Here is a 12,286-nt window from a genome sequence, read left to right as displayed (position 1 = left end):
TTTTTGAGCTATGCCACGTCATGCGGTTCGCTTGAAATTGCTATAAACATGAAGCGTACAAACAATACGTTTTCACAGCGGTCGCGATGAGTTAATGTGTGGTAAATATTCTCTGATCATGAACTCATTCGTTGCTCTTTCCTACTCTGGCTGTACAGGAGAGAGGTAGTGAAATATTGAGCGTATGGTTTCACAATTCACAATGACATAGGTTGCACTGGTTAGACAAGTGCGAATGTGAAAGAAACTCTTTCGAACGTGTCTAACCACTTCAACCTACGTCATTTTACTTGCGTCATTGTGAGCCGGTAATTTGGCACTGATATTGAGTTTTTGAGTAAAAATAAACAGACACGTGAAATTACAGAAGTGTTCCGTATAATAAGGCGTGCATAAAAATGCATCACTCAGCCATTGGTTGCTTTCACTTACCAAGAATTTGTATTTTTGAATACTGCTTCAAGCTTTGTAATCTGTTTGCATAAAAATGGATTACTCGTTTTACACATACTCGGTGCAGCTAGCTGGCGCTTTTACGTTCTGTGTCTTTCCAAAAATAAACACTTGTGAGTAATCACTGGCGTGTCCACCTTCTCTGCGTCCGTGTCAATTGCACGCGCTACAAATTTCACCATGAATAAACCATGTAATCGACTTTTTGAGTCGGCAAATATTTATACAGAAAATTGGTCAAGAAAACATTTTGGGAGACTGAAATTATCCAGGGCCCAACTTTGAGGGCTATAACAAAAGCTTTAGGCTGTTTCCCTTTTTTTTGCGGAAATGACCTTGCACACTTTCCTAAATTTAATAACACATAGTAAACACAAGGCAGCAACGGATATGCATTGCGAAATTTGCCCCATCCTTGCCATTTCCACTGCAAGTAAACAGGGATGGTGGCTACAATTTCAGCATACATGTGAACTTGCGCGTGCACCTTGTTAAAAAGCTGTTTTATACATGCCATATGCTCACATGAATATGATGTTACCACTGACCATCTTGTTTCTGTGCAGGGTTCTCTGCAAACATTCTCAGAGACAACAGCTATCAAGCTCTAAATGTAAAAAAATACATTATCATCGATGCTTGCTAGAAATTGTGCGACAGCTGCCATGGCGTAAGCAACTAAGTCATTAATTATTTAGTATTTTTATTAGTTTCTCTATTATTTTACTCAGAATTTTGTGTAAATATTTGCGTGTGAACACACTTATTTTAGTACAAATTTGCATCTGTTTTCCATGTACATGCACCTTCTAGGTTGCAAACTGCCTTTTACCAACATGTTCGCACATACTGACAAATGCTACTAGGGGTCTAGTAAAACGTCACTAGCAAGCACATAAGCACATGTAAGTAAAATATTGACACAATGTTACTAAAGAGCCTAAAGACTTGTGTTGTTTGACTGCTACTAGAATGTTTACAGACCATCTATAAACATGCTTCAATTGAAGTAGGGTGGGCAATTGTTGACGGGATGTTACTAGGGTGTATAAAGACAAATGTTAATAGGTGATTGGTAGGAAGTTGGCAGAACGTTTACAAACATTCTTCAATTGGAAAAACGTTAATATGGTGTATAAAGAAGAAATGTTAATAGGAGATTGGTAGGAAGTTGGCGGAGCCTTTACAAACATTCTTCAATTGGAAGAATGTTAGTAGGTGTTTGGTGGCAAGCTGGCAGTAGTTATAGGAACATTCTTTTGAAAGAATGTTACTAGGAAGTATAAAGACAAATGTTCATATGAAATTGGTACGAAATCTAAAGAGCTCCTATGAACAAGTTTCTATTAGGAGTTGGTGGCCAACTGTTTCTAGGGTGTTACTAGAGCGTTGTTAGGATGTATAAAGACAGTTGGTAGGACTTCAATTGACTGTTGGTAGGTTCTAGTTACAACAGTCTAAAGATAGTGTAAAAAATATTGCTCGAAATTTTTTTAATTGATCCAACAATTTTCATCGGCCCCTTGTAGAACGCTAGTCCTTATACGAAAGAATGGCTACACACAGAGCCTGGTCAGCCTATCCTAGCTGCCTATTCTCCAAAGGCAAAAAAAAAATGCGTAGCTTTTACGAATACGTTTTTTTTATTCCAGCGAACTGTTTATTGGCAATTACAACCTGCTTTAAATGAATAAGACGGTTTGTTTCCCTTATAGTGTTTCGAAAGTGCACTCATAGACATATGATCTAATGTGAAGAGATGATAACGAACAGGATCAGAAGCATCAAGGAATGGGTTTAATTGCCTTAGCTCAACTGCTCGACGCGATCTTCGCTGACAAGCGCAGCTTGCCGAAAGGGGAAACTGTGACTTGGACTACTACGCGTTCTTGTTAGCAATATTGGCACATGCGCCCTTTCCAATCCAATATAAGGCCAGCACAGTTCGGTTTTGGAAGTTAAAAGTTGGAAGTTGTGCTGAAAACACACATCACAAAACACATCGCGGTGAGAGACTAGACAGATGCAGAGACTGAGGGACATAAGTACATAACGTGCCGCTATTTAGGAGGGAATGTATAAGCTTGCTGTTGCAAGCAAACAGTCAGACTAGTTCCACTGTAACTAAAATTGTCGACGTAGCTTGCAACGGTCACACAAACTTGATTCGAAAGATTGACGTGCCTCCAAATGAGGAAGTAATTTGACGGGTACCAGCGGCGGACGCTAGACCAGACCAGAAGCGCCTCGTTTTCTACCTCCTGCTAACTGCATTCTTTCGTTTTCTTTTTTATTGATGTTTCCGTTGCATCAACGCTAGAAAAAAAATTACGGATCGCTTCACAGGGCACAGCCTCCACATCGTATCTTTACACAGCGTAATCGATTCTTTCTATTTAATAATAACCAATCTGCTAATCGGTATCTGTGTTATCGTCCATTCGCAGAAGTTGGAAATTCTGTTACCTCACTTTTCTTGACGCACTCTACACCTCTCTAATCCCTACCCATCGAATGCTGACACGACAGGATGAGAGAAAGGAAAGCAGTTAGGAATAAATAATTCTTCTTCGCCAGGTAGCGTACGACTTGCCACAAGAACTGCGAGTCATAGGCATAAGTTAACAGGCCGCGAGATCAGAGGTTACAATGTTGTTGGATGGTGAAGCAATTTTCCTATTTGTACTGTGCTTCAGAAAGAAAGTACTGCGAACGCTAAAGTTTGTAAATATTACTATTGTGACAGTATGACGTCAAGGACACACCCCCTGTTCGTACCTAGATAAACAGCAGAGCGAGCATTCCCAGGTTATTATTGTGAACTGCTTGGGAACAAGAAAGAAATAGTAGAAGGGTTTAAGCGAGATTTTCTTCATAATATGCCACGTTTAGAAGATGCCATTAAAGCAAGCCTTGAATTTTCATTCACACTGCGAGAAATTGAGGACGCCATAGATGGACTTGGCACAGGAAAAGCTCCCGGGCCTAATTTATTTAGGTGCACCCTTTCACAAGGCTTTCAAATTTCAGCTCAGCGAATTATTGCATAATGTCTTCAAGGAAATGTATGCAACACAGCGAAAGCAGCCGACGTTCCGAACCGCTCATATAGTACTAATACCTAAGTGCGAGGATCCGGTTAAACTGTTGTCAGTAAAATGTTATAGATGAATAAGCCTCACAAAATGTGATTACAAAATATTCATAAAAGTGTTAGCAAAGAGACTTCAAAGTGTTGTAACGCGACTAATGGGACCGCATAAAACATATGGAATCAAGGGCAGGACAATTTCCACCAATACACATGCAGCTCGTTGTGTTCTTGAGTGCTGTGATGCTCTCTCATGTCGAGTTGCGTTGTTGCAACTGGATTTGGAGAAAGCGTTTGACAATGTGTCACATGAAGTACTATTTTCAATATTAGGATATGTTAATGTCAGCGGAGTGACATTAGAAGGAGTAAAAATGACCTACTCAGAGGCCAGCACATGCATCATTAAAAACAAGAAGTTAAGTGAACCAATCCAGCTTCTCTCCAGTGTGAGGCAGGGATGTGCAATTTCCTCATTACTTTTTTATGTTTACTTGAAACCTTTCTGCTTGAATTTAATTATAGTCAAAGCGTACGCGGTTTTATGCTTGAAATGACACAAGTCAAGGTGCTCGCATACGCTGACGACATTGCTGTCTTTTGCCAAGATCCCGAAAGCATCAAAGAGGTGGTTAGGTTGACTGGTGAATTTTGCAAGGAATCTGGCTGTAAGATCAGTTGGGAGAAGACCTTAGGTGTCTGGCATGGAGAGTGGCGCGAAAAGCCTGAATTATTTGCAGGCATTCAATGGTGGACAGCAGTGCCAACAACGTACTTAGGTGTCCCATGACAGTGTTATGAAGACACCGAACCATATTGGAACGAGGAAGCAGAACGCTTGAAAGAGAAGACACAGGGATGGCAAGGTCGAAATTTTTCAATGTTTGCCAGTGCAACTACTTGTAATATATTCTTAGTTGCCAAGTTATGGTATGTTACGCAAGTATTGTTCATGTCGCGTACTAACCTACAAAAAATTCGTAGTCTTTACAGTGTTTATTTGGGGAGGAAGTAGGGAACGAACTAGTCAAACTAACCTGTTTTTACCAGTCAGAAAAGGTGGTCTTGGTCTGTCGCACCTATTTATCAGACAAATTGTGTCGCTTTTTATATTTTTAAGTGAACAGTGTGACCCATTTCTGCGTAAAGTTATGCAAGTTTGTTCACACAATGCGCTACCTGAATTCATTGTTTCTACAAATAACACTGCGATGCACCGTATAAAAGGTACTGGCTCGAGGTTGTTGTCGCCTTTCGCATGCTTAAGGTAAAATTTTCCTTAGAATACCTGAGTACGGTAAAAAAGAAAAAAGCTCTACAAGGATTTACTGGATGTTATGTTACCTCTGCTAATGTACAGAAGCATATACACTGGAGGCTGTGGACATGACGTCTTAAAACCGGTTAAAGGAATGCCGATACGGCCGCATGTAAAATCTTTTTTTTTTCAAGTTCCATACAAACACTTTACCTGTAAAAATGTGGCTACAAGATAAAGGAATGATTGTACTGGGGACAGTCAACTGCATACTATGCATCTTACCAGAGAGAATAGAACATCTATTTGTTGAATGCTGGGATCCCATATTTCACTGGGACATCCTTCAGCGAACTATCAAAAAGGGCTTGCCTATAACACCACATGGAATCCGACATTTACCAGTTGAGAATCACGGCAACATTTCCTACGACTTGATAATGGTACTCAGCCTCCATAGTAAATGCAAAACTAGAATGTCGGTAAGACATCCCGACACTAACGCTCGGCCTCTAAGGGAAAATTTTATTGAACATGTAGCGTTTATATGAGAGCTTTATCGAGCCCAGCCAGAAACACATGATTGGGTTACACTGTTTGATGAGGTGATCAATTCCAAAACGTTTTGAAATCCTTCTGATGTGGTTTTCTGTATTATGTAAACAGGCAATAAAGAGAAAGGAAATGCCTCGGTAGCGCAGTAGGCAGCGCGACAGTCTCATAATCTGAAGGTCGTGAGTTCGATCACACTTGGGGCAAAAGTGGCGCTTTCTTTTTGCTGCCTTACGTGATAGTGCACTCATATTCGGGCATTATAATGAAAGTAAAGTTCAATCTTTTAAGGGGTAACTGCTGCACGCTGTTTCACTTAGTCAACTCCGTCCTAAATAGCAGTAACGAGACTGGACGTGTCTCGTCGTGTGACCTGTCGGTCTCGGTAGCGCAGTGGATCATTCTACTGCCGGCCACCACAGCGAACGGAGATGCAATCATGTGCTCCTATGGTGCGGCTCAGGCGGGCGTGTCCCGCGGAAACAGGCTGAATGAGAACGACGATAGCGATTGTCAGATTGTTTTGCCGCAGCCGCCTATGGGTCGTGTCGCTTTGAACACCGTGTTCTTACACGGCGACATCCGCGCGAGGCCTTTTAAGGTTGAAAATTTTCGTGACGCCCTGCGCCCTACCGGACTGCTGCCTGAAGTCGTTGCGCTGGGGGCGTACCAGATAAATCATGTCTGGGTGGTCACCATGTGTGGCGCTGATGCAACAAAGAGGCTCCAGGCCTTCAAGGAGCTTCAAGTCAAGGGGCGGCGTTGCCTCATCATCGATCCCCAGGACCGGACGGTGAAGTTGCGGCTGCACTGGCTGCTTCACGATGTCGAGGACGAGGATGTGAATACGGCATTTGCGGCCTTCGGGAAGGTGCTGGAGGTCAGCAGGGAGCGCTGGCGCGTCGAAGGCGTCAGTGACAAAGGATTAACGACGAGGTCCGTGCTGCTGAACTTTAAGAGCGGTGTCACCGTGGATGACTTGCCCCATCAGATCAGGGTCACCGGTGAGCTGGCCCTCGTCGTCGCCCGTGGCCGGCCGATGCAGTGTTAGCGCTGCAAGGGAAACGGTCACGTACAGGGTCGTCCTTTTTCAAAGGGAACACGCGAGCGCGTGGCCTGTGCTCTGCGGCGGCTGCCTAGAGCGCCGGTCAGTGGCAGCGAGAGGAAGCACGTCCGCTTTTCGCGTCATCTATTGACGGTTAGAATGACTAGGCATGGCCGATTGGAAGCGCCTACTGGACTCCCTTCCCCGTATTACTGATGTGCAAGGAGTGGGGCCTGCAGCGCGAGCGCGATTTGCTAGCTGCAGGCCCCGCTCCTTGCGCATCAGTAATACGGGGAAGGGAGTCCAGTAGGCGCTTCCAATCGGTCATGCCTAGTCATTCTGACCGTCAATAGATGACGCCAAAAGCGGACGTGCTTCCTCTTGCTGCCACTGACCGGCACTCTACGCAGCCGCCCCAGAGCACAGGCCACGCGCTCGCGTGTTCCCTTTCAAAAAGGACGACCCTGTACGTCGCGACTGTAAAGTGCCCCGTAGTTCTCTGTGCCGATATTTCGGCCATGTCGACGCAAAGTGTGAGCGCTCTTACGCTGCGGCGGTAGGTCAGCCTAAGGGCGATAAGACAGCACAGAAAGCCATGGACGTAGCTGAAACTGAGGACGCTGTCAGAGGCACCGGAGACGTGGCCAATCTGCAGGAGACGACCACTACAGTGGCACCTCCTGCGGAGGAGACACACGGGCCACCTCACCCTGCGAATAAATCTTCCAGAACACCGGCAACGACAGAGAAAGACGTTCAGAAAGGGGATTATCTTGCTGCGGTCGGCTCACCGACCGACTGCAATGACCAGACAGCTGACGGGCCACCAATACATCGGTTGCTCGCGCGGCCGTCAGGCGACCGCTGGAAAAGGAAGAAGACCTCAAAGGCAGCCATGAGGCAAGCAAGACGGACGGGCCGCCCGCAAAGGCGCCTCTAGGGAGACGTTCAGGCTACAAGCCAATGCCCAACGTCGGGACAGGGAGGCGGGTCGAAGACAAACCGGCGCCGCCACAAAACGATACCGGGCAACCGGACAAGCATGGTGACGCCTAGCGGTGTGCTAGACGTTAAAGGTAAGCACCATGCTTCGGGTTCACTCTAACACCATTAGAGAACGATGGCATTCAACCAGCCTTTGAGTTTCGCCACACTGAATGTGCCAAGACTGGCTGCCAAGAAAAAGCAGAGTCAGGTCTTTCGACTCTTGGTGGACCAGGAACTTGACGTGTTGGCAGTAGAAGAGACTAAAGTGGGAGGTATGGACGAAACCGTAAGCATGGTGCTTCGTTTCACGTCTAAGTATGTTGTTGTTGTTAGCCATCCGTTGGAACATCCGCTGGCTGCATCATTTTTGTAATAAAGTTCCAAGGCCTTGTGATACAAAATTACTTTTCATGTGTGTCGCGTAGGTTTGTGTGGTGCGATATTTCTTTGTGCGAGCGTGACTGGCGGGTCATTTGTATTTATGCACCGAGCGCTGATATAGACCTAGCCAATTTCTTTTTGGAGGTTAGGAAGCATCTAAATGTCACAAAACAACTGGTTTTGCTAGGAGATTTCTATGGCGTATTGAGCGGGAGGGAGAGAGCGACAAAAAAAGTGACCGAAAGACAACAGCACCGTATTGTTGAAAAAACTGATAGACGAGCATGATATTGCCGATGTCGCCGAATATCTTGAAGGGGAACGTGAGGTGCAGTAGACGTATTTTCAGGGATCTAGCCACGCTCGGCTAGACAGGATTTACGTGTCCCTTCAAATCATACCTGCATGTAACATTTACACTGCACTACCCGTTTCTTACTCGGACCATTGCTTAGTGAAATGTAATGTGGGTGAAAAAAAAAAGGTGTAATAGTTTTAACTGGGAACTGTGGAAATTTAACGCAACGCTATTACGTGACGAGCACTTTATCCGTTTTGTGTCAGAAGCAATAAACGAGGTTAAACTAGACGGTAATAAGCAGATAGGTGTAGATTGGGAATTACTAAACAATGCATTAAAATAAATGCAATCGAAAGAAGCAGCGTCCTAAAATACCGAGAAAAGGTGAAAGAGAACGCACTGTAAGAAACATTGCGGAAAGTAACTACGCTGGAAAGCAAAGCGCCAGGTCTTTTTAAAGAAGACCTACTGAAGATAAAACAATAGCTGGAGCAATATGTGGAGAACCGCTATTGCGGGGCGCTAGTTCGAGCCATAGCAGAAGCATGGCCCGTGGGGGGAAACGCTCACGAAACGGGCGCTAGGTATCTAGAAAACGCATGCGCGGCGAAACAAAATAGAAGTAATTGAAGAGAATGGCCAAGAACTGAATGACAGGGAGAGCATCGCACGTGATTTTCCCCGGCATTAAGAGCGCCTCTGCATATCACCCGGTCGATATCGAAGCGTAGAGAGCAAACTATCTTTCTCGTATGCCGAAACTATCAGCCGAAACGAAGACACTTCTAGAAGCGCCTATTACGCATGCTGAATTAGAAAGTGGTATAGATAACCTGAGCCCTAATAAGTCGCCCGGTCCGGATGGTCTTGGCGCAGCCTTTTATAAAGGATCCAAGAACGAGCTGGCGCCTTTCTTGAAAGCGCTGTTTCATTGTTTGATTTGTTGAAAGTGCTATTTTGGACGGAGTCCAAAATAGCACTAACCAGAATGGACGTGTCTCATCGGTTGCCCTGTCTGCCTCGGTAGCGCAGTAGGCAGCGCGTCAGTCTCATGATCTGAAGGTCGTGAGTTCGATCCTCACTCGAGGCAAAGGCGGCGCTTTCTTTTTGCTGCCTTACGCGATCGTGCACTCATATTCGGGCATTACAATTAAAGTAGATTCTAATCTATTAAGGGGTAAGTGCTGCTCGCTATTTTACTTTTTCAACTCCGTCCAAAATAGCACTAACGGGACTGGACGTGCCTCTTTGTGTGCCCTGTCTGCCTCGGTAGCGCAGTAGGCAGCGCGTCAGTCTCATGATCTGAAGGTCGTGAGTTCGATCCTCACTCGAGGCAAAGGCGGCGCTTTCTTTTTGCTGCCTTACGCGATCGTGCACTCATATTCGGGCATTACAATTAAAGTAGATTCTAATCTATTAAGGGGTAAGTGCTGCTCGCTATTTTACTTTTTCAACTCCGTCCAAAATAGCACTAACGGGACTGGACGTGCCTCTTTGTGTGCCCTGTCTGCCTCGGTAGCGTAGTCATTCTACTTCCGGCCACCGAGCGTGACGGACGCTGAATCATGAGCTCCGTTGGAGCGGCGATTGCGGCCCTTGCTAGCCGCGGTAACAGGAACCAAGAAGGAGAAGATTACCCTTTTGTTTTGCCACAACTGCCAACAGGACGCATCGTCACCAATACGGTATTTCTGCATGGTGACGTGCGAGCACGGCCTTACAGAGTCGAAGATTTCAGGGACGCTCTTGCTCTGGCTGGTATGCTGCCGGAAGTTGTTGCACTCGGTGCCTACCAGATTAACCACGTCTGGGCGGTTACCATGTCCAATGCAGACGCTACCAAGAAGCTACTAGCCTTGAAGGAAATGACAGTAAAGGGGCGTCGCTGCGTCGTAGTGGACCCACAGGATCGGCAAGTGAAGTTACGCCTTCATTGGCTTATTCATGGTGTAGCTGATGATGACGTGCGTACAGCGCTTGCCGCTTTTGGAAAGGTGGTAGACGTGCAGCGTGAGCGTTGGCGCGTTCCGGGAGTCCACGACAAGAACTCGACCACCCGGACGGTGCTGTTGAAGTTGAAAACTGGGTTGAAGTTGGAGGACCTACCCCACCAGGTACGGGTCGCTGGAGAACTTGCACTAGTGGTTGCTCCGGGTCGCCCAATGCAGTGCCTTCGCTGTCAGGGCTCTGGACATGTCCGCCGAGACTGCAAAGTACCCCGGTGGACGATATGTCGGCGATATGGACACGAAGACGGTCAGTGCACGCGGTCCTACGCCACAGCTACTGGGCAAGGTGTGAACCAGTACACCGAGAAGCATCTGATGGATGTGACCGAAGCCGAGGAGGCAGCAAAAGGATGCGGAGACCTGGAAGCCCATAAGGAGCAGACCAGCGAAAAGACACCGGAAGGCAAGCAAAGCCAGTCGACAACGGAGGCTACAGCCAAGCAGCCAGCAGCAGAGACCGGTCCCGCAACATCACCTGCGCCCGCGGAAGAGGACACAATGGAAAGCATTCAAACAGAAGGCTTCGACGCTGAGTCAACTAAGACGGGTATGCCCAACAGCCAGGCCTCCAACCCCAGAATTAGCCCGGCCGTCAAACGGCCGCTTGAAGGAACTGCCGACCAGCAGCCGCCCACGGGGAGACGCCCCAGCCTTAAACCACGGCCAAATGTCAAAACGGAGAGGAAGGCCACTCCCGAGCTGCCGAAGCAGCACCAAGACACTGGGCAACCGGGCGGATCCGAAGGCGTCTAGCGGTACGCTAGACGTGCGAGGTAAGCGTCATGCTTCGGGTCCTACAACCTCGATTGAAAAAACATGGCACACAAGCTGTCGTTTAGTTTGGCAACGTTAAATGTTCGAGGCCTGGCCGCAAAGAAAAAGCAGAACCAAGTGTATAGATTGTTGGCGGACCACGACCTCGACATTTTGGCCGTGCAAGAAACAAAAGTTGAAGGGGAGGAGGAGACCCGAAGCATGATGCTTCGCTTTACGTCTCGTTATTATGTGGCAGTGAGTCATGCGGTGGGCAAGTCAGCGGGATGCCTACTATTTTTGAAAAAGTTAGCGGGCCTTGTTGTAGATAATGTTTATTCATGCCAAAGTGGCAGATTGGTCGTTGTTGATTTTCATTATAGTGAGGTCAATTGGAGGGTAATATGTGTTTACGCGCCGAACGGTACAGAAGAGAGGCACAGATTTTTTCTTGGCATTGCGCAGTATCTGAGTAAAGACAAACATGTTCTTATGCTGGGAGATTTTAACTGCGTTTTGAACGCTCGAGACCGAAGCAACGAGCACGGGTATAAAGATAGAAGCAGCCAGCTATTGTCACGGTTAATTGCAGAACATGATGTTGATGATGTAGCAGAATGCCTTGAAGGAGCGAGAGAAGTGCAGTTTACGCATTTTCAAGGACTGAGTCACGCTCGCCTTGACCGTATTTATGTGTCGATCGAGATGCTACCATTGTGCACCCAGTATCATGTAGAACCCGTGTCGTTCTCGGACCACTGTCTAGTTAAATGTCTGATGGGAAGCAAGGAAAAACAAAACAGATTTTCATGGGATTTGTGGAAAATAAACGTAAAGCTCCTGAGCGACGAATGTTTTATTCAAGCTGTGAAAGAGGCGATAGACGATATGAAAACAGAACGGATGCCCAGTGTTGGCGCACAATGGGACTTATTAAAGCAACATGTCAAAATGAAAGCCATAGAGCGATCTAGCTGCCTTAAGTATGAGGAAAAAGTACAAGAAAGAAATTTAAGAACGATGCTCGAAAGGCTCGTTAAGCTTGAGTGTCGAGAGCCGGGCAAGTTTAAAGACGACATCCGTAGCATAAAACAGAAACTCGAAGTGATGGACGAAGAACGCTATCGGGGAGCGCTCGTGCGGGCCAGAGCCGAGGCTTGGGCTGCCGGGGAGACGCCCACAAAGCGAGCGCTGGGAATCGAAAAGGCCCATGCTCGCCGCAAGCACATCGACGTGATAGAGGAAAACGGTGTTGAGATAACCGATACAGAGGGCATAGGCGAAGCGTTTTTCCGATTCTATGAAAGGCTGTTTGCCCATAAATCAGTAGATGTGGAAGGGTTTAAAACAACATTCTTAGAACGCATGCCGCGGCTGTCAGACGAAAGAAAAGCAGTTCTCGAAGCACCGATATCAATAGCAGAAATAGAAAAGGCGATAGATGATCTTAACCCTG

General features: G+C 46.5%; 2 non-coding genes across 2 annotated transcripts; both read left to right on the top strand.

The window, feature by feature from the left end:
- The first annotated feature begins 9,085 nt into the window (after positions 1 to 9,085).
- On the top strand, positions 9,086 to 9,158 carry TRNAM-CAU (transfer RNA methionine (anticodon CAU)). Its single transcript has one exon. It is a non-coding gene; the product is annotated as a tRNA-Met (tRNA).
- Positions 9,159 to 9,331: 173 nt separating this feature from the next.
- Positions 9,332 to 9,404, top strand: TRNAM-CAU (transfer RNA methionine (anticodon CAU)). The gene has a single exon. It is a non-coding gene; the product is annotated as a tRNA-Met (tRNA).
- Positions 9,405 to 12,286: the final 2,882 nt, after the last annotated feature.

Source organism: Dermacentor albipictus, chromosome 2 (genome assembly GCF_038994185.2).
Source record: "Dermacentor albipictus isolate Rhodes 1998 colony chromosome 2, USDA_Dalb.pri_finalv2, whole genome shotgun sequence".
Lineage (NCBI taxonomy): Eukaryota > Metazoa > Arthropoda > Arachnida > Ixodida > Ixodidae > Dermacentor > Dermacentor albipictus.
The sequence above is the reverse complement of the archived record's forward strand: the minus strand, read 5'-3'. Positions and strand labels throughout refer to the sequence as shown.